General features: G+C 44.3%; 1 pseudogene; it reads left to right on the forward strand.

The window, feature by feature from the left end:
• Positions 1-2,340: 2,340 nt before the first annotated feature.
• Positions 2,341-27,370, forward strand: part of LOC117079084 — a 44,373-nt pseudogene continuing 19,343 nt past the window's right edge.

The raw sequence follows: 27,370 nt of genomic DNA on the forward strand, positions 1-27,370 counted from the left end.
TAGGAACCCAGCTAACACTAGAAGCCAGTGTCTAGATTCACACAGGAATATTCCTTTTATAAGACCACCTTTACGGTGATAAATGTCCCAGACGCATTCACATAAACACGTTGACAGCAATTCAGTTTAGTTCCGTTTATTTCAGTTAAGTAAAGATAAGCTGAGGGTTTGTTTGCCACGTACAATGACCTCTTCAGTCAAGGAATTCCAGCTCTTGTTTTTGTCTTAACTTCTTTCAACTTTGAGGGTTTCTTTGCATGTTCCTTACCTAACAAGACCAGCCTGAAAAGAGTAGAAAAAAAAAAAAAAACATAAAGAAACTTGGGGTCTGAATTTTCCACACGCTGGGAGCTCTCACACCCAATTCCAGATACAGCACTCTCCTGAATGTGACCTGAAGTGGTTTTGCCAATTGATCACATCCCAGGAATTTGGAGAGCTTCCAGGGCAGGGAAAATTAGTTACAGAGTCACAGAGCGGTGCGGCCTGTCACATGAAAGTCACTTCCAGCTTGGAACGGATTGCACATTCCTGCCTTCTGAGTGGTGTTTCAGATGACTGGGATCTGGCCTGTCTGTGGACAGTCCCCAAAGCAGCAGAAGGAAGCCAGGGGGCAGGGGCATTCCAACACTGTGCCCGAGACCCACAGTCACAGGAAAGGAGAACTTCCTGAGGCTCTTCCAAGCCTTGCCTCAACTTAATGGTATTTGAGCAAAAACATCAAGTTTCAATTTACCTCCATTTTGAAACACTGAAAGCATTTGTTATTAAATAACGTGATGACTCTCCTGCCTCAACTCAGAGCTTTGCCAAACTGTTCACATGGCATAAACAAGGATGACAGGGTTTCCTACACATATATCAGAACTTCTAAATGCTTCTTATATGCCAAGTACCATTATATACCATGCCTTGACTCATCTAATCCTTACAGACAACCTCAGGAGAGAGGTGCTCTGTATCACTATCAAAGCCAAGGAACCTGGGGCTCAGGATGGGTAACTAACTTGTACAAGGTCAAAAACTGGCAAACGACAATGCGTGAACTTAACACAGATCTGTCTGACTCCAAATCCCAGGTCTACACTGGCTGATAAATATGAGGCAGAGGCCACATGTAGTAGCTCATGCCTGTAATTAATCCCAGCACCTTGGAAGGCCGAGGTGGGTGGCTAACCTGAGGTCAGGAGTTCAAGACTAGCTTGGCCAACGTAGTGAAACCTCATCTTTACTAAAAATACAAAAATTAGCCAAACGTGGTGGTGCATGCCTGTAATCCCAGCTACTTGGGAGACTGAGACAGGACCCGGGAGGCGGAGGTTGCAGTGAGCCAGGATAGCGCCATTGCACTCTAGCCTGGGTGACAAGACTGAAACTCCATCTCAGTAAAAAAATATGTATATATGAGGCAGAATGACCTTCAAATAATACACAAGGGTTTAAGAGTCTGGCCTCTGTTTTGTTGATTGCAAGGCCCTGTCATATTTCCAAGTCACTTGTTGCCAGATTTCACAGCTTTAATGGTTTGAAAAGTCTTCCTTACGTCAAAATGTTTCATCAGGCTTCGTTCCCGTCCTCTGCACCCCACAGTCCTCTTCCTTCCCAAACTCTCCTCTGAGAAGTCTGTCTCAGCCCCCATTCCCATGAAATACATCTGCTGACATCACAAAGGGATTCTTGTCTAACTTCCATCTCTCTAATTGAAGTTTAAGCAAAATGTTTCTTGCCCTAATCCAAGTAAAAGAGCATGATTGTCCTCTATTTCATGTTTTTCTCACAGTGACAATATGTGCTTACATCTGCTGGTGCAAAATATGATTAACTTTTTTTTCTAAAACCCTAGGACTAGGAGGAGCTTAGAAATTCTATCTTTTACTTCCCCTTGCCTTCAGACAGGACCCCTGTATGTCAACAAAGCATGAAAACACCCTGTGAAATCTATTAGTAGCCGCACTTTATATACTAGGAAATTGAGGCAGGGTGATGGATCTGAATTCCCTCAAGCAAATTGTGACTACAGCAAGAAGGGAGACATGGACCTGAATCTCTCAGAGGAATCCCTGTCTTCCCATACAGCCTTTTTCCATAGCATCTATGCAGTAACTATAAGCTACCGACCCTATAAAGGTCCACGGACATATGAGAACATTATCTTCTTCTAGGCATTCAGTTTCACTTATCTGACATTTCCTGCACTGTCCTAAAGATATAGAGGCAGGTAGATTAATTCACTACGCCCTAGAAGTCCTGGTCAAGGTCTCAGAATCAAGAACCACCTCTATAACAGACAGACATTGAGCACCCTCTGTAGGCAAGGCAGAGTCTTGCAAGCTGGCCCCAATGACTGTCCTGCATCTGCCTGGTCCACATACTCCCTGGACCCTGGACGTCTGTGTGACAGGCTCTGTAGAAGACAAGCATAAAGCAGGCCTGAGGGTGAGTCCCAGCCCAGCTCTGCCACTCACCAGCGGTGTGGCCATGGGCAAGTTACCTCCATGGACTGGACCTGGGCTTTCTTATCTTTGAGTTGGTGTTAATAACAAGTTGGGGTTAAGTACTGTCCCCCACCCCAATATATAGGTTCACATCTTAATCCTTAGGACCTCTGAATGTGACCATATTTGATAAAAAAGGGTCTTGGCAGATGTAATTATGTAAAGGTTCTTGAGATGAGATCATCCTATATTATCCAAGTGGTCTCTAAATCCAGTGACAAATGTCCTTATGACACTAGAAAGAGAGGCACCGGGAGAAGAAAAGTCCACGCAAAGAAAGATGAAGGTAGAGGTAGGAGTTATCCAGCCACAAGCCACAGAATGCCTGGAACCTCCCTGAGCTGAAGAGGTTAAGACAAAGTCCCCTCGAGAGCCATCAGAGTGAGTGTGGCCCTGCCAGCACCTTGAGTTTGTACTCTGGCCTCCAGGACTCTAAGCAAATAAATTTCTGGGGGATTTTTTTTTTTTTTTTTTTGAGACGGAGTCTCGCTCTGTCGCCCAGGCTGGAGTGCAGTGGCATAATCTCGGCTCACTGCAAGCTCCACCTCCCGGGTTCACACCATTCTCCTGCCTCAGCCTCCCGAGTAGCTGGGACTACAGGCACCCGCCAACACACCCGGCTAATTTTTTATATTTTTAGTAGAGATGGGGTTTCACCATGTTAGCCAGGATGGTCTCGATCTCCTGACCTTGTGATCCACCTGCCTCGGGATTTTTTAAGCCATGAATCTTGTGATCATTTGTTAAAACAGCCCTAGGAAACTAGTATCCGCCTATTTCATGGCATGTTAAGCATGGAACCTATTCCAGAGTAAGTACTTCATCATATCATGGGTGTTATTCTTGCCCTTGCCATGCTCCAAGTTAACTTAAGACCCTTTTCATTCTGCCAGTACTTCCTGGAGACCACCCAGCCATCCAAAGCTCCAGAATCAAGGATTCAGTATTTTGATTTGGGGTTGCCTATTTGTTAGGAGGAGAGGATGCACATACCTATTTCCTATTTTTCAAAATAATAGCCCTAAATTTTGATCCAAGTGAAGCTGGATAGACCCTGAAGGATGTATTTGTTAAAAATTTCACAGCTCATTCTGATATGAAACTGGTACTGATATTCAACCAATGCACGCTGACCAGCATCCTCTCTGATTTGTCTGGGATTGGGTCCTCTGGTGAAATATCTGGCCTCTCTCCGCACACCAGCACTGCTCTCCCATCACCAATGACATGGGGAAAATCAGCCAAGCTGACTGGTAGGCCCAGAACACAAAACTGCAGACAAAGCTAGTCCAGAGGGCTTACAATGTGTTGGGGAAGGGCTGGGCGCGGTGGCTCACATCTGTAATCCCAGCACTTTGGGAGGCCAAAGCGGGCGAATCACAGGGTCAGGAGATCGAGAACATCCTGGCTAACACGGTGAAACCCCGCCTCTACTATAAATACAAAAAAATTAGCTGGGCATGGTGGCAGGTGCCTGTAGTCCCAGCTACTAGGGAGGCTGAGGCAGGAGAATGGCGTGAATCCAGGAGGAGGAGCTTACAGTGAGCCGAGATCGTGCCACTGCACTCCAGCCTGGGCAACAGAGTGAGATTCCGTGTCAGAAAAAAAGTGTGCTGGGGAAGCCAGGTTTGCATGGACATGTGCCGGGGAACAGAACAGGCATGGCAGCAGGGAATGACAGGAAGGACCTGGGCATAGGCCCCTGGTGGCCCAAACTCCTCCATACAGGACTGTTCTTTTTGTCTGTTGTATCAACTGGGAATATGCATATAATTCTTTTTGGAAAAAAAGTTTTAAAGCATACTGATGATTTTTTTTAAAAATTAAAAACCACTGATAGGACATACTTATTTTCTAGGCAAGAAACTGAGTTCCAAAGAGATTAAGCGACATGCCCAGGATCACACAGTGAGGAACTGATGGCCAAGATCAGAATCTTGAACTCTGGGTCTTGTCCAGGGCCCATCAGCTTCACCAGCAGCAGCCTTGGCCACCAGCCCCACCACTGAGGCCCCGAAGCACTGACTTCTCAGGCTGCAGTGCCTCTCTCTAGGTGCAGTAGCCCCCACATCCCTCAGAAGGTCCATGCCTGGCAGGGAAGAGGATGCCTGGGTAATGCTGTCAGCCTCTCCTTTGGGAATGGCCTTGATCTTGGTCTGCACCAAGGCAGCCCAGTTTCTAGGCCATTGCTGCCAGAGGTGGTGTCATTGCTTGGGAAATCTTCGTGCTGATCAGAACTTCCTCTCCACTGTACCTTTTCCCCTCCTTAGAGCCAACATCCAGGCCTTATCTCAGATGAGGAAATGTTTAGGGCACAGGACCGTTGAGATATTTCTCAGAACACAAATTACGAGGCACATGTTTTCACAGAGAAGAAAATAAAGAGAAGATACACAGTGATCACCATGCTGGTTCTGAGAATAAGCCCTTATCTGCTCTGACCCAGCTCTGGACTCACAGGCTGGTGTCGGCCTCACAACTGGTCAATGAGGCAGCCAGGAAAAGTCCAAAGCTTTAGGTGGGGGAGTCCATCAACCAAAGGCAAAGGTGCAAAAAACTAAACACTTAAGAGAGAGCTGCAGCCTCAAAGCCCTGGGCTGCACCAGGCCGACGTACCACAGCAAAAAGTCAGTGAGGTCCTACAAAATGTAAGCACCTCACCAAGCTGCTAGCATGGTAGGATTGCACATTAAAACTCTGGTCATGTTACAAATATCTGTGCAGGGTCTTCCTGCCAGGAAACCCCAATGCGGTGGGGAGGATACCACGCATGTTTAAAAAGCTAAGCAGCCATGAGATTACGGTAATCATTCCAAGCAGGACAAAAAGAAAGAAAATATGAGGTGATGCAAAGTACTACATGGTCAGTGAATGACCAGATAAATGATGGAATCGATAATTACTAAAAGAGTTCAGAGGGAAAAGTTCAGGTAGAAAGGAGTAGCAAGACTTAGCTTAATAATATCTATCATTCATTAAATACCTACTGTCTGCCAGAATTTGAGAATTTTTCTTTCAACGACTTCACAAGGTCTGTGTAAGTACCTCCACTTCACCAAGGGGAAGGCTGAAATGTGGAGAAGCCAAATGACCTCCCATAGTAACTCAGCTGTAGGAACCAGGGTGAGTTCTGTTCGTTCTCCTGAGCAATTGCGTGAATTTCCTTAGCAATAGAGGATAAGGAGAGCTTCAATAAAGCCACATGGAAGGAGAGGGATCATTGCAGGCAGGTGAAAGGAGCAGCTGAAATCACAGAGGCAGGAAAGTCAAAAGCACATGTGCGGCTGTTAAGAGATGAATTTAGCTAGGATGGAGGTTTCTGGAATGGATAGAACTTATTGAGTACTTACTGTGCTAAGCAAAGTTCTAAGAACTTTACATAGATAATCTTATTTAACCCTCACAACAACCCTGTGAGGTATGGAGCATTATTATTCCCAAAGTATGGACAAGGAAGTCAAGGCATAGAGAGGTTAAGTAACTTGCCCAAGATCACACAGCTTGAGGTAAGACAGCAGCAGAGGTAAGACTTGAACATAGTCAGGATTGAAAGTCCATGCCCTTAATCACTACAATGTTCTTGAAGGAGTGTGTCATAGAATGCTGGAAAAGCTGGATTCCCTGGGGGGTTGCCTTGACTGCCGAGTGTTTGTACTTAATCTTTCTGCAGAAAAAAAAAAAAAGGAATTATAACGAAATAAGTGTTTCTATACAAACAAAACAAAGCAAGAGCAGAGAAGCTCTCAAGACAAAGTCCAGCCAAATAAAAGGCTGCAGCCTCCTCACCCCTTGGGGTTCTCTGTATGTTTCACTTCCACAGCAATTATGTGATCAAAGCAGGAAGGTTCTTTTAGCTGTGACGAGAAAGGTGGACTGGGAGGAGGAAAGAACAGTCAGATGCTAGCGCCAGAGGCAAAGCAGGAAGCAATGAAGGCATGCCGTATGCAGGAGCTACAGGAAGGCTGGAACAGTGGAGGTGGATGGGAGAGCAATGGAGAAGGAAGGATCAAAAGGCTTTGATGAACCGTTAGAGAAAAGTAGTCGTTACTGGTTGTGGCTTATGTTAACCTACCATGAACCCATTTTCTGACCCAAGAACTGGGCTGACAGGTCCCCATAAGAATGAAGCAGAATGTCTGAAGCTATCTCTGCTCCAGAAAGCCAAGGACAGTCTGTCTTTGTGTTTGTGCCTGTCACCTTCTGCATACTTCTGGCAAAGGAGTTCCTTTCCCAAGGAGCCCTCCAGGGGAAGGCCCGTCCAGAGACTTAGAACCAGGAGAAAGACAGGACACTGGGAGAGGCGCAGATCCTCCCAGAGATCAGCCTTAAGAGCCCCCAGACTCTCCTATGTAGAAACCTACATGGGATTCCCCTGGCATTTATGGAGGGCATTTCCTATTATAAGGAGATTTCATATATATTACCATCCTTGATTCCATTCACCCCTTCCAAGAAAAAACAGAGCCATGGAGTGTGGGGCAAAGAATGAGCATTTGCTAGAGGCTGACTCTGTTCCAGGTAGCATGCTCTGTACTCTCCCGCAGCTGTTTTAGACCATCCTCACACTCTGTGGGACATGCTTTTACTTCCCCCACATTAAAAATGAGGATGAAATGACTTCTCACGATCATACAACTGAGAAGGAATAGGCTCAAGATGGACACTGCCTTTGCCTTTTCCCTGCAACAGGAAGGCAGACCTAACCTCACCATCTTACGGGTAAGGAAATAATCAAGGCCCCAAAAGACCATGCAGATCAATGCCAGAGCGAGACTAAAATCCAGAGCTCACAATTTCCAGTCCTGTGTTCGTTTTGCATTTCGTTATGTTATTTGAGCACATTTGTGTTTTGGCAAGTTCAGCTCCTTAAGGAAAGGGTCCAGGTCTTTACATCTTGACATCCCTGCAGTGGCCAACACCATGGATGGCCTCTGAGGACATGAAGCATGTATCACTGATTTGTGGAATGAATCAACTGCTATAATCATCTCTTTGGTGCCAACGTCTCACTTCTTCAATGCATTCTTCATGCTACTTCTAAAAGTACGGAGCTAAAGCATTTCTCCTCTTCTTCAACAAATGTAATCCTTTTCCACCTTAAGACCCAGCTCCAATGCCATCCTCCCCATGAAGCCTTCTTCAATCTCACCATGATAATGCCCTGTCTCTGCCTCTCCCACACTACCTGGCTAGTCCCTCTGCTATGCACTCATGGGCAGCTCCTCCATGACGTCATCCATTCCTTGAGGAACTCTCAGTCATCTCTGCACTCTGAACAAACGTTGATGAGCAAACACATAAAGGAATGCATGAATGGATGGATGGACTCATTAATAAATAAAGACATAGAGAAATAACAGGGTGGAGAGGTGAAATATTGGGACTCACTAGTTAAAAGCAGTGAACTTTATGTCAGAGCATCCAACCCTACACAGAGCTTTACTCCTGACTTGCTTTGGAATCTAGGTAAAGTCACCTCCCCTCTCTTAGCCTCTTTTTGCTTGTGTTTTAAAAGAAAGAGTTAAACTAGAATTGCTGCAATTCCCCATTCTCTAACTCTGTGAATGAAAAGTTCATCCTTGGACAAACCCCGTTAACGGATGTTTTGTATCTCCTCCCTTGAAAACAACAATTATGCCTCTACCAGCATCTTATCTGAAGCAAACCTTCTCTGCTTCATCCCCACCAGGAGCTTTGCTATCTCTTAAGGGACCTCCTCAGGGTGTTTGTGAACAAAAGCGAGTGTCTTATCTGGTCACTCTCTCCTGCACTATCCTGCCCTTGGAAAATGTGAATGGATTTGCAGAAAACATAACCTCTGATAGTCTTTCCACCCCAGGAATGGCTAGAAAGGCAGCCTCGGCTTTCTTGAAAAGACTGTGTAATTTCATGCTACTATCAGAGCTGACAAGGAGGCAACCCCTAGCCCTGGACCCTTCAGCTAAGTTCAACTCCAGGTCAAGTCAGGGGCCCCCAGCAGCTCAGGGGCACAGGATCCACGAGGAAGAAATTCCAGGATGTTGCCAGAAGCTAACAACAGTTCCCAGCTGTTCCCAGTCGCCTCTTGCCATTGAAGTAGTTTGGAGTGGGGGTCTTCACACAGACACAGCAGAAGGAGGGTCAAATGAATGACTGTGCCTCTGGGCCAGGGTGGAAGACAGGCCAGTGAGAACAGAAGTCTCTTTGTTATTGGCAGCTCCTGCACATGGCCCCTAGACCCTTGATGGAGACCTCCCTCTCCCCAAAACCTTGGGGACCTTGACATCGGTGGTATTGATGCAGCTCTCCTCATGTAATGACGGTAAACTGCTGCTTGCAGCTTGCCTAGGGCCTGGAGCCTTGCTCTGCAATTCCTTTTGGACCACAGGCTGTGAAACTCTCTTATTAAAAGGTAGTTCCAGAACCGATCTCCCTTGAGTGAAACAAAAACAACATCTACCTTAGAACTGATTTTGTGTGGAATGCCTGCTCCCGCCTCTCCACACCTCCCCACCCACCCATATTCCCCCAGCCTCACTCTTTGTCTGGCAAGTCCCTGCTCATCATTCAGGTCTCAGTTTTGATGTCCCTGCTCAGAAATGCCTCCCCTGCCCACCTTTCACAGACCAAATTTTGCCCCTCCTCTTAACACATTCATCCATTTTGCCTGTTTTTTTTTTTCCTTCCTAGAACTCCCTACAGCTTGTACTTGTGCATGTGTGTGTCTGTGCAATGATTATGTCCGCAACTAGTACTTCAGTCTCCTGATGATAGAGGCTGTGTTTGTTTTTTCATCACCAAGAACTCACATACCTGCCTGGTACACTGTAAGTGATCAACAAATAGTTGTTTTTTAAAAAAATGAATAGATATATGAATGAATGAATGAATGAATGAATGATTTAATATAGAAGAGTATCATCTTCAGAATCCTAGAAGAGATGCTTTACATTTATTAAGAGTTACGAAGCCCTTAATACATGGTATCTTAACTGTTTTTTTATTTTTATGTAAAAAATATATATAAATGAAGATGAGGAAGACACTTGGTCCCCAAGGAGTTCACAGGCTACTAGGGGGGCTGGACATGTAATTTGTCAATTCCAAATGCTACGTTCTCATTAAATCCCTACCTGTGGGGTAAGCATTATGATTTGCATTTGACAAGGAAACATTAAGATGCTCAGAATCATTAAGTTATTTGCTCAAACCACAGAGCTAGTGAGTGCCAGACCTAGAAGCCAGGTCTCCCGAATCCTGGGACAACAGGTGTTCCACCAGCTGTCTTCCTGCCTTCTGGACTTGGCCTGTTTTTCAATTCTTGCATTTGAAAGCAGATAGGTCCAGAATTCTGGGAAAACACACTATTCACCAGGAGTGACTCTGGCAGGACCAGGAGGTGGTCTTGCTTCAGGAGCCTGACACCCTGCTCCCTGTTCCAAGCTAGGTACTAACTCATTCTGAGAAGCTTGGGCGACAGCTGTGAATGCCCATTCTCACCCCCACTGAGCTGGTTTTCATGTCTTTCCTGGCTCAAGGGATTTCAGAGGGCTTGTGCTGAAGAGGTTTCCCTTTGAATGTCAGCAACCATCTGAGGGGAGAATGTCGGCCATTAGCCAATGACTCCAGGTCTACTCTACTTGGTTATGTCAACACTCCAAAGAGAAGATATGTACTGGATGGGCGCAGTGGCTCACGCTTATAATTCCAGCACTTTGGGAGGCTGAGGTGGCTGTGGGTGTTCAAGACCAGCCTGGGCAACATGACAAAATCTTGTCTCTACAAAACACATACAAAAAAAGTTAGCTGGGCACAGTGGTACATGCCTGTAGTCCCAGCTACTGGGGAGGCTGAGATGGGAGGATCACTTGAGCCTGGGAGGCAGAGGTTGCAGTGAACAGAGATCACACTACTGCACTCCAGCCTGGGTGATAGAGTAAGATCCTGTCTCACACGCAAAATATGTTCTGACTTAGAAACTGCTCTTGCAAGAGCCAACTTGATGAGCACCTGTGAGCAAGTTTTCTATACTGAAAAGCACAAACCTTTGGATTCACAAAATTGTGTTATTTGGGGAAAGTTACTCAAATTCTTTGAACCTTACTTTCATAATCTGAAAAATAAATTCTTATGATATTTGTGAAGACTGAATTTGATGAATCATATGCTCATATCATGTGATAGCTCTCACCATCATCCTCCAGTTTTTTAATCTTCATTTTCCTCCTCTATTTCTTACTCCATCTTTCTCTTGGTCCTTATTGCATTCTGTTATTTTCTGGACATTTCTCATATTGTGAAGGTCCTTTAAGTTCTGATCATGTCTTCTGGAGAGTGACTTCCTACCTCCCAGTGGTCAATATGTGGGAGAGTCCAAAGTAAAGCACAACTAGAATTTCCTGGAAGAGTTGATAACAGGGAATTTTTAACTCATTCTTGACAATAGAGTGGAAGGTTTCTGGTTTGAGGAACATGCAAGGGCTCTCTGAGCATAGTGTTTGGGGTGTCCCATCCACGTAGTGGATCTTGAGAGCTAGGCAGAGGAAGATGAGACTCACAAAGTTTCACAGGGCCATCGTGGAAGCTCTAGATAGCACCTGGAATGCCCTCCCATAGCTATGGAAAGAGTTTAAGCACAAGAGTGAAATATCACATCTGTGTTTGATGAAGGTGAATCCCATGCTGGCCACGGGAAGGATGGATAGGAGACAAGAGAAGCTAGAGACAAGATACCAATTAGGAGGTGTTTAAAGTGAACCCTCACAACCATGGCAAGGCAGAGGGCCCAGACTAAGGCAAAAGACAATGAGGATAGAGATAAGGCAATGGATCAAAAGATACACCTAAAACGCCAACACCACACACGGGACTTGGCAATTGATTTATGCAGGAGGCAATAGAATGAGCATAAAAATGCTCCTGCGTTTCCAGCTCGGGAAGTGAGGTTTCCAGTGTTCCCTTTAAGAGAGATTTGGAATGCAAGAGAGACACGCACAACAGGAAGAAACAATGAATTTAGTTGGTGACATGTAGTGTGAGTTATTTATGGGACATCCAGGTGATGTCCAAAAGGTGTGCAGCAAGTGGATCTGGAATGGAACTGAGACATCTGGATTGGAGATATAGTTTGGGGGCCATTTGGCATGAAGGTAATAACAGAATTTATGAGTGAATAAGAACACCATCAGGATAGAGTCCCTATTTTAAAAAATAAGAGTAAAAAAGCTGAAACACTGGCATTTAGAGAAAGACAAGCCAGCCAAGGAAAGCAGGAAGGAATGGACAGAGAGATGGGAGAAGAAGTGGGAAGGACTGAGAGGGCTGGGGTGAGGGTAAAAGGAGGAAAGAAAGCAGCCATATGGCAGTTATGTAAATTCATATGTTGAAATTCATAGAACTGTACACCAAAATAAGTCAAATTTTTGTACAATAATTTTTTAAAAATTAATAAAATACCAAAAGAGGTTCTTTATAAACCTATTTACCAGTGGAGGAAAACACTGTTAACACTTTGGCAGATTTCCTTCTAGTCTTTTCTATTATACACTTTTTGAAATGAAATTATATGTGCAATTAACAAGTACAAATATTACCTTTCCCAATTTATATTAAATTGTTTTAAAATTCCATGTGTTACATAAATAAAGTGGCACCAATACAGGGAGGGAAGGAAGGAAGGAGGAAGGAAGGAAGGAAGAAGGAAGGAAGGAAGGAAGGAAGGGGGGAGGGAGGGAGGGAGAGAAGGAGGGAGGGAGGAAGAAAGGAAGGAAGAAGGGAAGGAGGGAGGAAGGGAGGAAGGAAGGAAGGCAAGAAGGAGAGAGGGAAGGAAGGACAGAAGGAAAGAAGGTAGGAAGGAGTGAGGGACAGAGGGAGGGAAGGAAGGAAGGAATGAAGGAAGGAAGGAAGGAAGGATTGGAGGGAGGTGGGAGAGAGGGAGGGAGGGAAGGAAGGTGGGAGGGAAGGAAGGAAAGAAGGAAGGAAGGAAGAAAGGAAGGAAGGAAGGAAGTATTGGAAGGAGGTGGGAGAGAGGGAGGGAGGGAAGGAAGGTGGGAGGGAAGGAAGGAAGGAAGGAAGGAGGAAGGAAGGAAGGAAGGAAGAAAGGAAGGAAAGAAGGAAGGAAGAAGTATTGGAAGGAGGTGGGAGAGAGGGAGGGAGGGAAGGAAGGTGGGAGGGAAGGAAGGAAGGAAGGAAGGAAGGAAGGAAGGAAGAAAGGAAGGAAAGAAGGAAGGAAGGAAGTATTGGAAGGAGGTGGGAGAGAGGGAGGGAGGGAAGGAAGGAGGGAGGGAAGGAAAGAAGGAGGGAGGGAAGGAAAGAAGGAAGGAAGGAAGGAAAGAAGGAAGGAAAGATTGGAGGGAGATGGAGATGGGAGAGAGGGAGGGAGAGAAGGAAGGAGGGAGGGAAGGAAGGAAGGACGAAGGGAGGGAGGGAAGGATGAAGGGTGGGAAGGAAGGAGGAAGGGGGGAAGGACGGAAGGAGAAAAGGATCATAGATACTGCTGAACCCAGCAGAGGGGAAAGATATGAGAAGAAGATATGGTTTTTTTCAAATTCATTTTAAATCTTACCTAAAGCTTGGATGTATACATCCATTTAGAAAGCTCTTGCCCCATTTTTCAAAGAAGGAACAAGAAAAAAACTTCCTTTTTTTTTTTTTTTTTTGGAAAGGGAGGTGTGGCACTTCAGGTCACTGTCTAAAACTCTCTTACGTGTAGTAACATCTCCATCTGCAGGACACGAACGATATCACCATAGAACTTAAGGAGGTTGTTCAACTTGGCAAACCTACAAACCCAATAAACATGGAGGTTTGAGGAGCCTCTCAGTCCAGACCCATGTAGCAACCTAACTTAGCAGTACCTTCACCCCATCCCCTCCCCTATTAAATACTCCACTATCCCTGTAGCTACAAAGAATTAAATATTGAACCTATTACCAGGGAATATTGGGTTCTGAACCCCATGAAACCAAGGGGAGCTGGATGTGATTTAAGCCATCTTATGGAAAAAGGGCAAGTTGGTATGTAATAAGCATTGATAGGAAATCAAGGACTCGCAAGTTCCAGGCCCAGCCCTGACACTAGCATGGTGAGGCCCAGAGATCCTCCTAACCAGATCATGGGCTTTGCCACCATTTAGATGAGGATGTGGGGTTCGTAGCATGGCAGTGCTCCCCTCTGTAGCCTTCATAGTAATTATGTTGATTTGTTTTTCATGTCCAACTGCCTGCCTCATCTCCCCGTTTGTCAATAACAGAGTAATAAAAGAGGTGTGATTAATTAGCATCTTCAAAGTTTGCATCTTCCCAAAGAGTGTCTGCTCAATAAAGAAGGCATGGCCAGGCAAAGCTAATTAGGGAAGAGGAGGAGACCTCTCAGACCTCGCTGGAAGAAGCTGCTTAGAGTGACCTCGTTTTCCCTTACCCCCTCCTGTGACCCCCACATAGATGCTTACACAAAGCTGCTTACACAAAGATGAAGCCCCATAGCATTTCCACTTTTGGGCCTTTGACTGTGGCCCTGATAGAGGACCTGTTTCATTCTCTCTCATCACATGAATTACCCACTGACAGCCCCAGGAACAGATGAGGTTGTGAGATTCTCAAAGAGAAAAATAAGCTTAGAGCCCCAAATTCCTGGGGTTGGTCTCATGTAAGCATGACACTAATATGGTTCCTGGGCCCAAACTGCAGCTAAGTAAACAGATGTGGGCCTAACAGCCTCCAGTAGTGGAGGAGGCAAGGGGAGAAGGGACAAGCAGTTGTCAAAGGCAAGGATGAGAGACAGAAGAGAGACAAGGGATCCTTGCTATCCACTGATTTAAAGGGCCAGGTTCCAAACCCTAAGCGCCCATCATGAGTCATGATCATAATCTCACACTATCCTTAGAAATGGACAGTAGCACCTGAACCACCATTGATGAAAGCCCAGAAAAGCTGGATCCTTTAAATAATCTGCTCTTTGGTGGAAGAAATGGAGGTTGCCATGTATTTTTCATGGATAGAGTATACAACTGTTGAGTACCTACTGTGTACTTTTGCTGCCAACACTTGAAATGAATATTTTTATCTTATATCTTAGACCTACATGAAGGGAGAACTTCACACTAGATGCTCTATTCACCAAAATACTCCATAGAAATTTTTAGTAAAAGAGAAAAAGGTTAATGTCCTGCTTACTAGAGAGGTAAGCAAAATGCCAGTTAGTTTAATTCTTGGGATTAATCATCTTTCTAACATACCTAATTCCTTTTCTCTCAATAAATTACTACACTCAGATAAACTATCAAGTTGTTGATTTTTGATGTTCTACGCTTTCATTAACATAGTGTGTTTATTAAGTTCCTAGAAGTGCTTGGACACTATATAGACACACACAGCAAGTACAACGGTCAGTAAAACATTCCAGCTCTGTCCTTCTGGAGCTCAGAGCCACGGAAGGTGGCTTCATGGTAAAGGTCACAGGCTCTGGGACCAGACCGCCAGGGTTCCCATCTGCTACTTCCTAAGTAAGTGATCTAGGGCATGATGCTTAATCTCTCTATGCCATCTTTTTCTCAAGTGAAAAAAGCAAATAATAACAGTACTGAGCTCACGCAGTATGGTGTGTATTAACTGAGGTTGTGGTAAAGAGCCTAAAACTGCACCAGATACATGGTGAGCATTTAATAAGTGTAAACAATCGTCATCAGGTAGCAAGCTCTGAGGGTCATTCTAAATTAATAACTGTACTGAACAGTGCAGAATATACAGTTTAAAAGGGGAGGAGATTACCCTGAAGAGTACACTAACTTGAAATTGTCCTTGCATGTTGGGGTAGGCTGAACAATGCCCCTCCAAAAGATGATCATGTCTTAATCCTTGGAATCTGTGAATATGACTTTATATATAGACAAAAGAACTCTGCAGATATGGTTAAGGATCATGAGGAGAGTGTCCTGGGTTAGCCAGGTGGATCTAATATAACCACAAGGACCCTTATAAGAGGCAAACAGATCAGAGTCAGAAATAGAAGAAGGGATATGACAGTGGAAGCAGACGGAGAAAAGGTCATGTGATATGGGGCTATGAGTCAAGGGATGTGGGTGGCCCCTAGAAGCTGGAAAAGGCAAGGAAGCCTACAGATGGAATTCAGTCCTATAGATACCTTGATTTTAGCCCCTTAAGATTCATTTCAAGCTTCTGACCTACAGAACTATCAGAGAAGATATTCATGTTGTTATAAGCCACAAAGTTTGTGGCAGCAAATCAAATGTAAATGTGAATAAGAAACTAATCTTATTTCCTTTTACTATATCTCTTTTGAAATGCAGGATGATAGAGCTGAAAAAGCACTGGGCCTGGTGTTTGAAATCTGTTTCTACAAATTACTTTGTGTCTTCAGATAGGTTAGTTAACCTCTCTGAGCCTCTTTGTTCCATCTTGAAAAGGAAGATAAACATACTCATTTCAAGTGTTGGCTGCAAAAGTAGGTGCTCAATAGTTGTATCATCTTACCATTAAAAATACGTGGCGCTTTCCACTCTTTCCCCCAAAGAGCTGACTATTTAAGAATCCAGCCTTTCTGAGCTTTGATTAATGGTGGTCACAGGCCACTGTCCGTTTATAAGGATTTGATTTCTCATTGCTATTTGAGTTTGGGACTGAAAATCTAGATCCTATATTATCATTTGCCAGAGATAATATTTTAGTTTGTTACTATGTCCTGCTGATACCTTAGCTCTACCCAACCATGCTTCCCACCCCTGACTCATGAGAACCAAAGACCCCCTGGATGACCACCTGTTCTCTGTTTTAAGCCACCTTATCATCAGCACACCAGTTCACCATCTCCTCATTGGTAAATTAGAGAAATAAGTTCAGAATCTTTCTTTCTTTGGAGACAGGGTCTTGCTCTGTTGCCCAGGCTGGAGTGCAGTGGCATGGCCACCACTCACTGCAGCCTCGAACTCCCTGGCTTAAGGGATCCTCCCATCTCAGCCTCCTGAGTAACTGGGACCACAGGCGTCTGCCACCAAGCCCAGCTAATTTTCTCACTTTTTGTAGAGACAGGGTCTCACTACATTGCCAGGGCTTGTCTCAAACTCCTAGGCTCAAGTAATCCACCTGCCTCAGCCTCTCAAAGTGCTAAGATTATAGGCATGAGCCACCTTGCCCAGCCAAGTTCAGAATCTTAACCTGCCCTTGGAAATACTATAATGATGACCATTGTGATGGCTACTGGGCACTGCACTACAGCCGGTATAAGAGGATGGAGTCTTTTTATCCCTCTTTTCTTTTCCTGGGAGAGTGTTTCCAGGCATAATATAATAACATACTAGAATTGAGTAACAGGAGGTAATCAATATTAGAAAGAAAAAAAAACATAAAATTTGTCATGTAGATGTTCCACTTAGTCAAGAGAAAGTCTTCTCCTACTATGCCCCTACTCCTACTCCCTCTTTGCCCCCCACTCTAGCTGCAAAAGGGCCTTACATGAGCTAAGGCTCTCATCCTAGCCTAAGTGTCAAGGTAGAACAAGATGGAACCAATGGACTCAGAGGATGAACTCTTAGTGGAGAGTGGGCAGAGGCAGAGAGGTGCATCATGGGGCTGCTGGGGGAGAAAGAATAAAGGAAAGAGCTCATGGCAGAGGGCCCCAGGGATGTCCATACCCGCATGAGAAGGAGAGCTCCCTCTCACCCTTCCTCTGAACTCTGTCTCCACGCATGGTCATGAAATAGTGTGGTTTTCATCCTGGTAATGAAGTGCACTTTTCCATCTTTGCAAAGGTTACCAACAAAGCAAAGACACTGCCAGCATGCACATCATTTCATTTAATCCTCACAAGAACCTGTGGAGAGGGTTATGTCATTCTCATAACGTAGATGAGGATTGATGTCCAAGGACCAGTGTGTCCAAGGCAACCAGCTAGTCAGAGCCAGGATCCACACCAGGTCAGCCCAGCTCCAAAGCTCATGCTCTTTCCAGGCCCGGCCCCACCACTGCTACTGAACCTTGCAGCCCTCCCCATGCCATCCCTCTCCCACCCAATAACATGGCCTCCAGAGTCAAAAGCATTTCCAGGGCCTCTTCCAACAAGGCCTGAGAAACCCTGGGTGGTCTAGAAACCTTGAAGTGAACATTGAGTTTTATCCTGGAACAAATGAAGAGCTGGAAATAAAAGGTCCTTCCCAAACTAGAAACAGCTGGGCCCAGCTGAGGAGCAGTATCAAAATCACCTCTCCACGCTGCACCATGCTTCAGGAAGAGGCGTATCCATCACAGAGTCCTGGAAGTAGGCCAGGGGTGTCTGCTGAGAGAGGGTGCCGCTCGTCTGCACAAGTGTGGGGAAGCGGGGGCTCAAGGATGCTGGGCAGCTGTTCAGGAGAAGCTATGTTTAATGGCAAGGACTGCAGAAATGCCCCTGCAGCTCTGTGGACAGCTGGAAACAAGGCCAATTTGCAAGCATCCAGGGTCATCCCTGCACACACATGGAGGCAGAAGGGAAAGAAAGGAACGGCTGTTCCTGGAGCACCTACGATGTGTTGTAGGCGCTAAGCCATGTGCTTTCACAGATGCTGTCTGAGACAGTCCCAGAGCTCTTCAGGGTCAAAAGCCCCTTCTTTCCCAGCCTCTGCCAAGACTGAAACACCCTCCATGACAGCCTGTGCTTGAGCCAAAGTTCAGTTCTATCCTGTATTTTTTCTTTAAACCGAGCTGGACTACACTACCTAGAAGAGGCCTATTTTGTCCTGAACCTCCTAGGTTCATATCTTTATGATCTTTTGTACACATAGGAATCCCGCCTTCCTAGGTCTAGGCAGGGGGCTGATGATCTTTAGTACACATAGGAATCTTTAGTACAAATCTTTAGTACACATAGGAATCTTTAGTACACATAGGAATCTTTAGTACACATAGGAATCCCGCCTTCCTAGGTCTAGGCAGGGGGCCTGATGATTGGCATGATTAACAGGTATCCCCAGGTGATACGTTTAGGTAGGTTGTCCCCAGAGCACACTTTGAAAGCATTGCTTCTTTTCTAGGTGATTGTCTTAAAGCCCCTTTTTTGGGACCAACACTAGCATGTGGCCCTACTGCCCTCTGCTCTCAGAACTCCCTGCTTCTGCCCTGATATCCAGGCCAGCTTCCAGCATCTTCATTTCAATAGCCCCTCGGTACAGCCTCCATGCACAGAAATTTGGGTTTTGTGCCTACTAGGTCACCTGACTATATTCCATCAGCCGAGCCATACACACTGACAGATCTGCCTGCAGGAGGACCCTTTATGAATTTGTCTTGCCCCTGTGAATTTTTCGTTTTGGCCTTCTGGATCTCAGCTCTCCTCTCATCCCTCGGTACTTTTCCCCTAGCCCACCCCATGCCCTCCTACTCCACCCTTGACCCCAAAGAACTCCATCATCTGAGCTGATTCCTTGTCCCCTAAGACTACGTGGCAGGGGAGAGAGTCTTAGGGTCTCCAGAAGTTCTCAGGTGTCATACACATATGCAGTCTAGCAGGAAGGAGAAACTGAGCAAGTAAGCGCTTTTCAGAGTTTACAAAGGAAGTAGGCCAAATGGCAACGATGATGGAAATCTGACATGGAAGCCGAAATTAGCCTTCTGGAAAAAGGATGCTCCTTTAAGTTTCCAGTCTTAGCTTAAAGTTTTCCATGGATCATGCATACTACTCCACGCTAGAGCTGTCTTAGCTTGAATGCGAAATGAATGTCTTAAATAGGTTATGGCTAAAGGGGAAAAATGAAGAAAACCTGTGCCTTTCTCTATGATATGCTTAATTCTAGAGGTTAGGTTTTCATACTCCGAGATGGAATAAAAGATCTCTAATCCATTTCTCAGAGCTGCCTAGGAAGAAGGAGGCAAGTTGAATTTGGTTGTAAAGAATAGAGAGGCAAGAGCCCAGTGCATGAAATGAGCCAGTGTTTCAGAAGCTCCGTGATGAACGTGGGCTTCAAAAGAAAAGGACACGAGAGGAAGCAAGGTGATATGAACAGCACGATCTGCCATCGCTGGTCATGCTAAGGGAGCACAGATGCAGTAGAAGATCAGAGTGTTGTGTTGTTCACTCATGATTATTAGCACAGAATAATATTAGTGCAGAAAAAAATGATACCCCCCAAAAGAAAATCATCTTACTCAGCCCCTCATTTTACAGATTGGAAAACTGAGGCCTAAAAAGAAGGAATCTGCCCAAAAACGTTGGCCTGGCCAGTCATCTACAGCAAAGATGAGAACAGCTGCCCAGTGATCCCTGCTGCTCCCCAGCCCTAAGTATCTCCCTTAACAGTATCTGGCTTCTAATTCATCACGAGGCTTCAAGGGCTTCTGTGTTTGGCACAAAAGTGCAGCACTTTGACCTGCAATAAATCACTGCAGCTAATGATCTCCTTGCTCCTTGTGACTGTCTGTGGACAGCCTGTTCTCACTCACTCATGCAGTAAGACAGCTGAGGCCACTGCTTACCTTGAGGGAACCAGGAGAAAGGGGGCATCGAAAGGAGGAAGCTAGATTTATATTCTTTTCCCCTCTCCCTCACCTCCTGTTCCTTCCTTCCTTCCCTCCTTCCTGCCTTATTCCCTCCTCCCTTCCCTCTGTCCCTTTTTCCTTCTGCCCCTTCCTTCTGCCCTCCTTTTTTCCTGTGTCACACAAATATGACACTATAAACAAGCAATTTCTATGTTAAACCCCAATGCCGCAACCTTGGTCATTTGGAATAGCACCCTAATACGGTCACTTCAAGGTTGGAGTCTTATGCAGTGTGGAAGCACTTGGAGGCAAGCTTGGCCATTATCTCCTGCCACACAGGGGACTGCAAAGATGCCCATGTCCTGGTCCCCAGGCCCTCCAGGTTGGACAGTTTCTGCTGCTTCAGGGCCAAGCTTTGGTCACAGGAATCCTTTGTCAGGCTGCCTCAGATCCCATCTGTATTGATGACCACCAGCACCCCTTCCTATGGCTCTTGCCTGGTATTCAGCTCCCTGAATCTTCACTGCTATAGAACCTGCAGATTCTGCTTGACTCCCCCAACCTGAGGGAATCTCATCCTGGCTTTAGGGTCTAAGTCCAGCACTTTCATTGCTTACCATAGACTTTTTGTCTATTTGTGAGACATAGCTTCTTCTAAGGACTCAGGCCTAAACCATTTGCCTCTCTGTGCCTCAGTTTCCTCTTCTATAAATATAACTACCCACTCATAAGATTATTGAAAGGATTAAATAACTTAGTACATGTAATTTATTTTGAACATTGGCTACCATATAGAAAGCACCATATAATCAATTACTATTATAATTAATGATGTGTTACAGCTGCCAAAAAAAAGTAATTGTTCTTTTGGCTGCATTAATGGAAATATATAAGTATAATGGTAGAGGTGATAGTCCTTGTATAATCGCCACTAATGAGACCACACACAGTATATCTCAATTTCAGAGGAACTATTTTAAGAGAAATTTAAATAAACTAAAGGGTATTCAAAGGAGATGGACCCAAATGGTGTAGAAGAGTAACACCTTCTTATATGAAAGGGGGCTGTATTAGTTCGTTCTCATGCTGCTAATAAAGACATACCTGAGACTGGGTAATTTATAACGGAAAGAGGTTTAATTGACTCACAGTTCAGCATGGCTTAGGAGGCCTCAGGAAACTTACAATCATGGCTGAAGGGGAAGCAAACATGTCCTTCTTCACATGACAGCAGCAAGGAGAAGTACCAAGCAAAAGAGGGAAAGCTCCTTATAAAACCATCAGATCTCATGAGAATTCACTCACTATCACGAGAACAGCATGAGGGTAACCACCTCCATGACTAAATTGCCTCCCACTGGGTCCCTCCCATGACATGTGAGGATTATGGGAGCTACAATTCAAGATGAGATTTGGGTGGGGACACAGCTAAACCATATCAAGGGCTGAAGATCAGAGATGGTTAATTGGATGCAGAGAAATGTGGAGTGAAGGGGAGGAATAGAAGAGAGGGGGCATAGAATTTGTCTTCAAATATAGGAAGGGCTATTTTGCCATCTTCATCTTTGTCCCCCCAGGTCCTGGTAGGATGCTTGGCACTAAGGTCATGCTTAATAAATTTTATTGGTTCTACTTGGTTGAAAAGTCAATCAGGTAATCAATCAGTCGATATATTCATATGGATGAACAGTGACCTGATATTGGAAATTATAGGGAAATAATAGTAATTAGCATGAATAAATTTTAAAAATAATTTTTACAGATAGGAAGGGAATTCCCTTGCCCTTGGAAGGATGACTCCTAGTGTCTGTTCAGGAAGGTAATGCTGCTGGAGGAGGGGCTCAGGTGTAGAGGAATTGAAACTGGATGACGTGGATGATTTCCAGATTTTCTATTTCTCAGACCAATACAAATTTTCTCCACCAAAAAAAAAAATCAGAGGGATTACAGAGGGTTGCCAACTTTTTGCCAACAATGGATATTACAACTAATTCAATTATCATCCACTATTGCAGTCATTCTGTAAAAACAAAAACCCAAAAAAAAACATGTTTTAACAGAAGGGAAGAAAAGGAAAAACATGATCTCAGAAGAAAGGAAATGCTTTAAAGTCATAACCTTAGCTTTCTAAACATCACTCTCTTTTCCACACTCTTCTATAAAGCAGTGAAAACATCACTGAGCAGCACCAGTTTGAGGGCCTATATGTGAGAACTACTGAACTCAATGACTTCAAAGTCCTTTCCTGGCCCAGATACTTGCCCTTCCCAGTCCAAAAATGGAGCCAGGCACTTAGCATGCACTCAGTGTATATCTGTGGAAGAAATGATGGAATCACTTGCAGGCATTTGATTTTAGGCAACATTCCTCATCCTCAAGATGCAAACCCCATGCTACAAGTACAGAAGCAACTCCCCAAAAAGTTCATAGAGGAAAAAGATCAGTTAAAACTCGTGAGGACAGGCCAGGCACAGTGGCTCACGCCCGTAATCCCAGCACTTTGGAAGGCCAAGACGGGCGGATCACGAGGTCAGGAGATCGAGACGATCCTGGCTAACATGGTGAAACCCCATCTCTACTAAAAACACAAAAAATTAGCCGGTTGTGGTGGCAGACGCCTGTAGTCTCAGCTACTCAAGAGACTGAGGTAGGAGAATGGCAGGAACCCGGGAGGCGGAGCTTGCAGTGAGCCGAGATCCCACCACTGCACTCCAGCCTGGGCGACAGAGTGAGAATCCGTCTCAAAAAAAAAAAAAAAAAAAATCATGAGGACAGAAGAGAGGCTACATTGCTCTGTTCCAGCTGACCTTTGGAAAGCCATCTTCTGTCTACCACATGTATTTCCCCCACCATTAATGAACACCCTACAATTTCCATAGTATTCAGCTGTTAATAGGGCACTTGTGTTCATCACGCCATTTGTTCATTTATTAAACGTTTATGGAGCATTCACTGTGTACCAGGCACTGTGCTAGGTTCTGGAAAATAGAAGATATTAATAATAAAGTGTTCTCTCTCCTCCAGACATGGTGGTACCCCCGTTCTGTGCTCCCCAGGCATCATTACCTGTCATTTCCCCTCAAGGTGCTGTAAACTCCTCCAGAGCAGGGGTTGCATCTATTTCTCTCCGGATGCCCAGTGGCTGGAAGGATGCAGTGATTCAATAGAAAGAACCCAGACAAGCTCTGCCATATTCTCAGCCTGGATAGAAAAAAAAAAAAATGCCCAGATGAGTAATGTGGCTGGTGCTGATCGGGCAGCTAAAAACTGTTTGATTGGATAAGCCCTGAATGCAAGGATGGCTGCACAATCTGCAGGGCCCAATAGGAAATGAAAATATAGAGCCTCTTGTTCAAAAAATGCAGGGAAAACATGCCCTTACAGGAACTAAAATATAAAGCTTTTTTTCTTCCTTTCATGGTTTCTTTTTCAGTTAGGCATGGTGAGAGTTTTGTATTTGTTACTCAATATCATTCTAAGGAAAAAATCTAAGTACCATTAATTTTATTGTTCATCTTTATATTATGCCACGCCAGTTTTAAATGCAAATATAAGAGCATTTAACTCAAATGCAGAATCACCAAAATTATATAATTCAAAATTGGTAGTCTGTATTTCATTCTTACCAGAACAATGGAAACAGCACAAAGCTATTCTTACCAGAACAATGGAAACAGCACAAATGTTTTTATTACATTTCTTGGCACACATATATTCTACCAATGCTTTCTACCTTTGGTTTACTGATGAGTAAGGAAGGACTTCAAGGAAAGGAAACTATGGCTTAACTTATCTTCGCTTTTCATCAACCATCATTCTTGGCATAAGTGGTTGACTAATACAAGGAAGTAGCACAAATAAAAATTCATGCTTTTTTGAATGCCATTACCTTCCTTTTGCACTCAAAGTAAGCTCTAGTTCAAATGGCCTGTCTTGTATGCACTTTAAGTCATGCTGATCTCCCAGACATCCTTGGTCCACCAGAGTTCTGTGCTCATGGGCATCATGAATGCCCCAAAGTGAATGGCATGGTGAAGTACTGGGGACACTCACACTGTGCATCTCTCCTCTGTTCAAGTGTGTGCTTCATTGTCCCATTGGACTCCACTTACAAAACATAAGTTCAAAGATAAAAAGACTAAGAATTTAAGCCTGTGGCAGCAGAGCATTAAGCTCAGAATGAGTCATGGACAAGCTCATAAAGCCATCTCTGCTTAGGGGGCCCCAGAGTTCACAGCCAAGGGAACAGTTCCTGAAGGCTGACTGAAATGCTGAGTCCAGAGCCCTAAAACCCCAGGTTAGTGAGGCCAGGTAAAGAGGGGAGATTGGTTGCTTATGGGAGCTGCACCCCAGGCTCTGCAGATAAAATGGCAAATGAGGGTCTGTCTCCCTGCAGGACTCAGAGAGGAGTTTGGGATGAGAAGCAAAAGAAAGAAGTTACAGTCCTCTTACACTCAGCCTCAAGGAACCTCCTAGCACCCAGAAAGAGAAAAATAGCCAATACAACACTCTCATATTCATCAGGACTCTGAGGTCTGAGCAATTTCACTGCTAGCCATAGAAGGGCCATCTTTCATAGTGCTGAAAGTTGTCATGGGAACAGAAGTCAGGGGCAATGGATTCGGCACTGACCACGCAGCCAAGTGGGTTTTCTCCTAGGACAGGACCTAGGACAGGGCCCACTCCTGGCCTTTATTCAAGCCTTGCCAGATGGAAATTGGGAATGCCATCCTTAACTAACAGCAAACAAAACAGCTGAAATGCCTCTTCTAGTACCAAGTCTTCTTCAGCTGTAGGTGAACTCTCTGGTTTTCTCTCTGGTTCACCAGCCAGATGTTAAAAACCTTTCCAACTCTGGACAATGGTCCATGCCACCGTGCCAAGGTGTCCTTGGCTAGGTAACTTTATGGGCCTCTGTTTCCTCATCTGAAAATAGGGGAAATAATACCTGCCTCAAAGAGATGTTGTGTAGGCTAAACGAGGTAACACATGAAGAAAGGAGTATTCTCTTTTTTTTTCCTGACACATCCCCCTTCATTTTGTATATTCTACCTCCCTGTTCAGAAGCATTCCTGCTCTCTGTGTCCAAGAAGGTCCTGAACAAATCTTATCCCATCTATGGCGTTTCTATTTCCAGCTGTCACTGAATTCCCCCTTCTTTTTTTTTAATTTTTATCTATCCCATACATTAATTGGTTACATTCAGATGGCTGACTGCTACTGTGAAAAAGCGATGAATGGCATTGGATGAATTTCTAAACTCAGTGAATCTCAGTATTGTTTGTTTACTTTATCATCAGAATCCTCAGCACAATTCCTGACACACCAGAAGCACACAGTAGATTAGATTATGACAGTGTTCAGCTTCAAACTCTTTTAAAAAGTTTCCCTTTGGCTTCAAAAGGTAGATGATAGATAGATAGATAGATAGATAGATAGATAGATAGATAAATGATAGATGATATAGAGAGATGATAGTTGATAGAGATATAGATAGAAAGATAATAGATAGATAGATAGAGATAGATAGATAGATAGATAGATAGACAGACAGATAGATGATAGATAGATAGGGAGATAGCTATATATCTCCACACTTCCATCATGGCCTGCCAAGGCTCTCTGCATTATGTGGCCCTTCCCCATTCTGTCCTCATCTCTTGTCATCCTTCCCCTTCATCATTACTTTCCAACCCCACTGGCCTGTTTTCGAAATGTCTTCTCAAAAATGTCAATCTCTTTCCTATAATAAGGCTTCGTGTAAGTTCTTCCCTCTGTCTGAAATGACCTTTCACCACTGGTGGCAAAGCTAGTTCTTTCTCACCATACAGGTCTCAGCTTTATTGTGGTGTTCTCTGATCATCTCATCTAAGGTGGTCTTCCAAGTTTCTGTGATGGCAGAAATTATGTCTTTGTTGTTCATCTCTGGGTACCAGCATTTAGCATTGTGCATGACACACAGTTGGTAATTAACAAATTGAATGAATGAATGAAGGCAAGCATACATGATAAATGAAGTAAATATTATTTTTTTCTTCTCCTCATGCATGTATTTTTTTCTGGGTGCTTTGCGAATGCAAACAGTATCTTCCACTAGAATGCCAGCAGGGTGAGCATTATAGATTTCTTTTGTTTCCAATCTAGCATGCAGCACAGTACAGTGCTTGTATACGACACTCAAATTTTGATGAATGAATGAATTATTGAATGAATGGGCAAATGGGCACGTACCCAAAACTTGCTGGACTGAACTGAATTAAGTAGACCTGCCGGCATAAAGGAAATTCCACATCCTTGCACCGGCCAACATGTGTTCTGCATTTGTCAGTGATACTTTCCTGTGTTTGGTGTGTTCACATGGTCGTCACCATCAGCCTGCTAATGGGATCATAAAGGAAGGGGAATCAGGGTCCTGGGCTTTTTCAGAGTCATCAACTCAAAGCCCTTTTAATGTGAGTTCCTGATTCGACTGGGTGTGGAGAGAAGAGAAAAGGTGATGAATGGACCAAATACAAGGAAAATTCAAATACCTGACTTTGTTCTTATCTCGGGAAGAATGTGACAGCCTGAAAGAGTCAGCGGCAGGCACACTGAGTCATGATGAACTAAGAAACTCAAGAATGTCCCTTGATAAATGTTTGCTGGATGAATGAATGCTTCTGTTGCTTATTACCTTTTAAGTGAATAGGGTCAAAGGTTGCTATTAACCCAAGGCTCGTGGGGGAAAGATATTCTTTGTGACCTGGCAGGAATTATTACCAAGGGCAGACGAGGCCAGCAAGTTCACATGGCTAATGAAGACAGGGTCACAGGTTTGAAGTCCCCTAGAGACTAGTTATCTGCAGGCAGAGAGAAAATCTGCTTCACAGCCATATTACATGCCCTAATGCTGGGCAACCGTCTTGCAGATTCATACATTCCTCCTGGACCATCTTGTCCAGGAGGGGAAGGTGTAGGATGGATGCATTTGCTGAAACCCCTCATCAAAGGAAAACAACCAAATATTTGTTTACATTTGATTAGGACATCTTACTGGTGTTGCTGATGTTGATGACAGTAGCATTTATTGAGTAGTTACTCTGTGACAGGTGGTATGCTAAGCTCTTCACATGAACTTTTCACTTGATCTTTACATGCATGTACAATCATGCCACCTTACAAATGAGAAAACTGATATTAACAAAATTACTTCACATCCACTCTCTTATCCATATCATCTAATTGAATTCACGGCAGGCTTGCAAGGTAGAGTTTATTCTCTTTCTTTTACAGATGGGAAAACTGAAGGTGGAAGAGATTTGTTGATTTACCAAAAATCACTCATCTGGAAAGTGGCAGATCCTCCTACCAGATCCCGGTATTCCAAAAGTCAGTTCCATTCTCTTAGCTAGGACAACACAGAGACTGTTTTTTCTTGATAAGCAGATAATAACA

The sequence above is a fragment of the Trachypithecus francoisi genome, unplaced genomic scaffold (assembly GCF_009764315.1).
Source record: "Trachypithecus francoisi isolate TF-2019V2 unplaced genomic scaffold, Tfra_2.0 Lachesis_group7, whole genome shotgun sequence".
Classification (NCBI taxonomy): Eukaryota; Metazoa; Chordata; class Mammalia; order Primates; family Cercopithecidae; genus Trachypithecus; species Trachypithecus francoisi.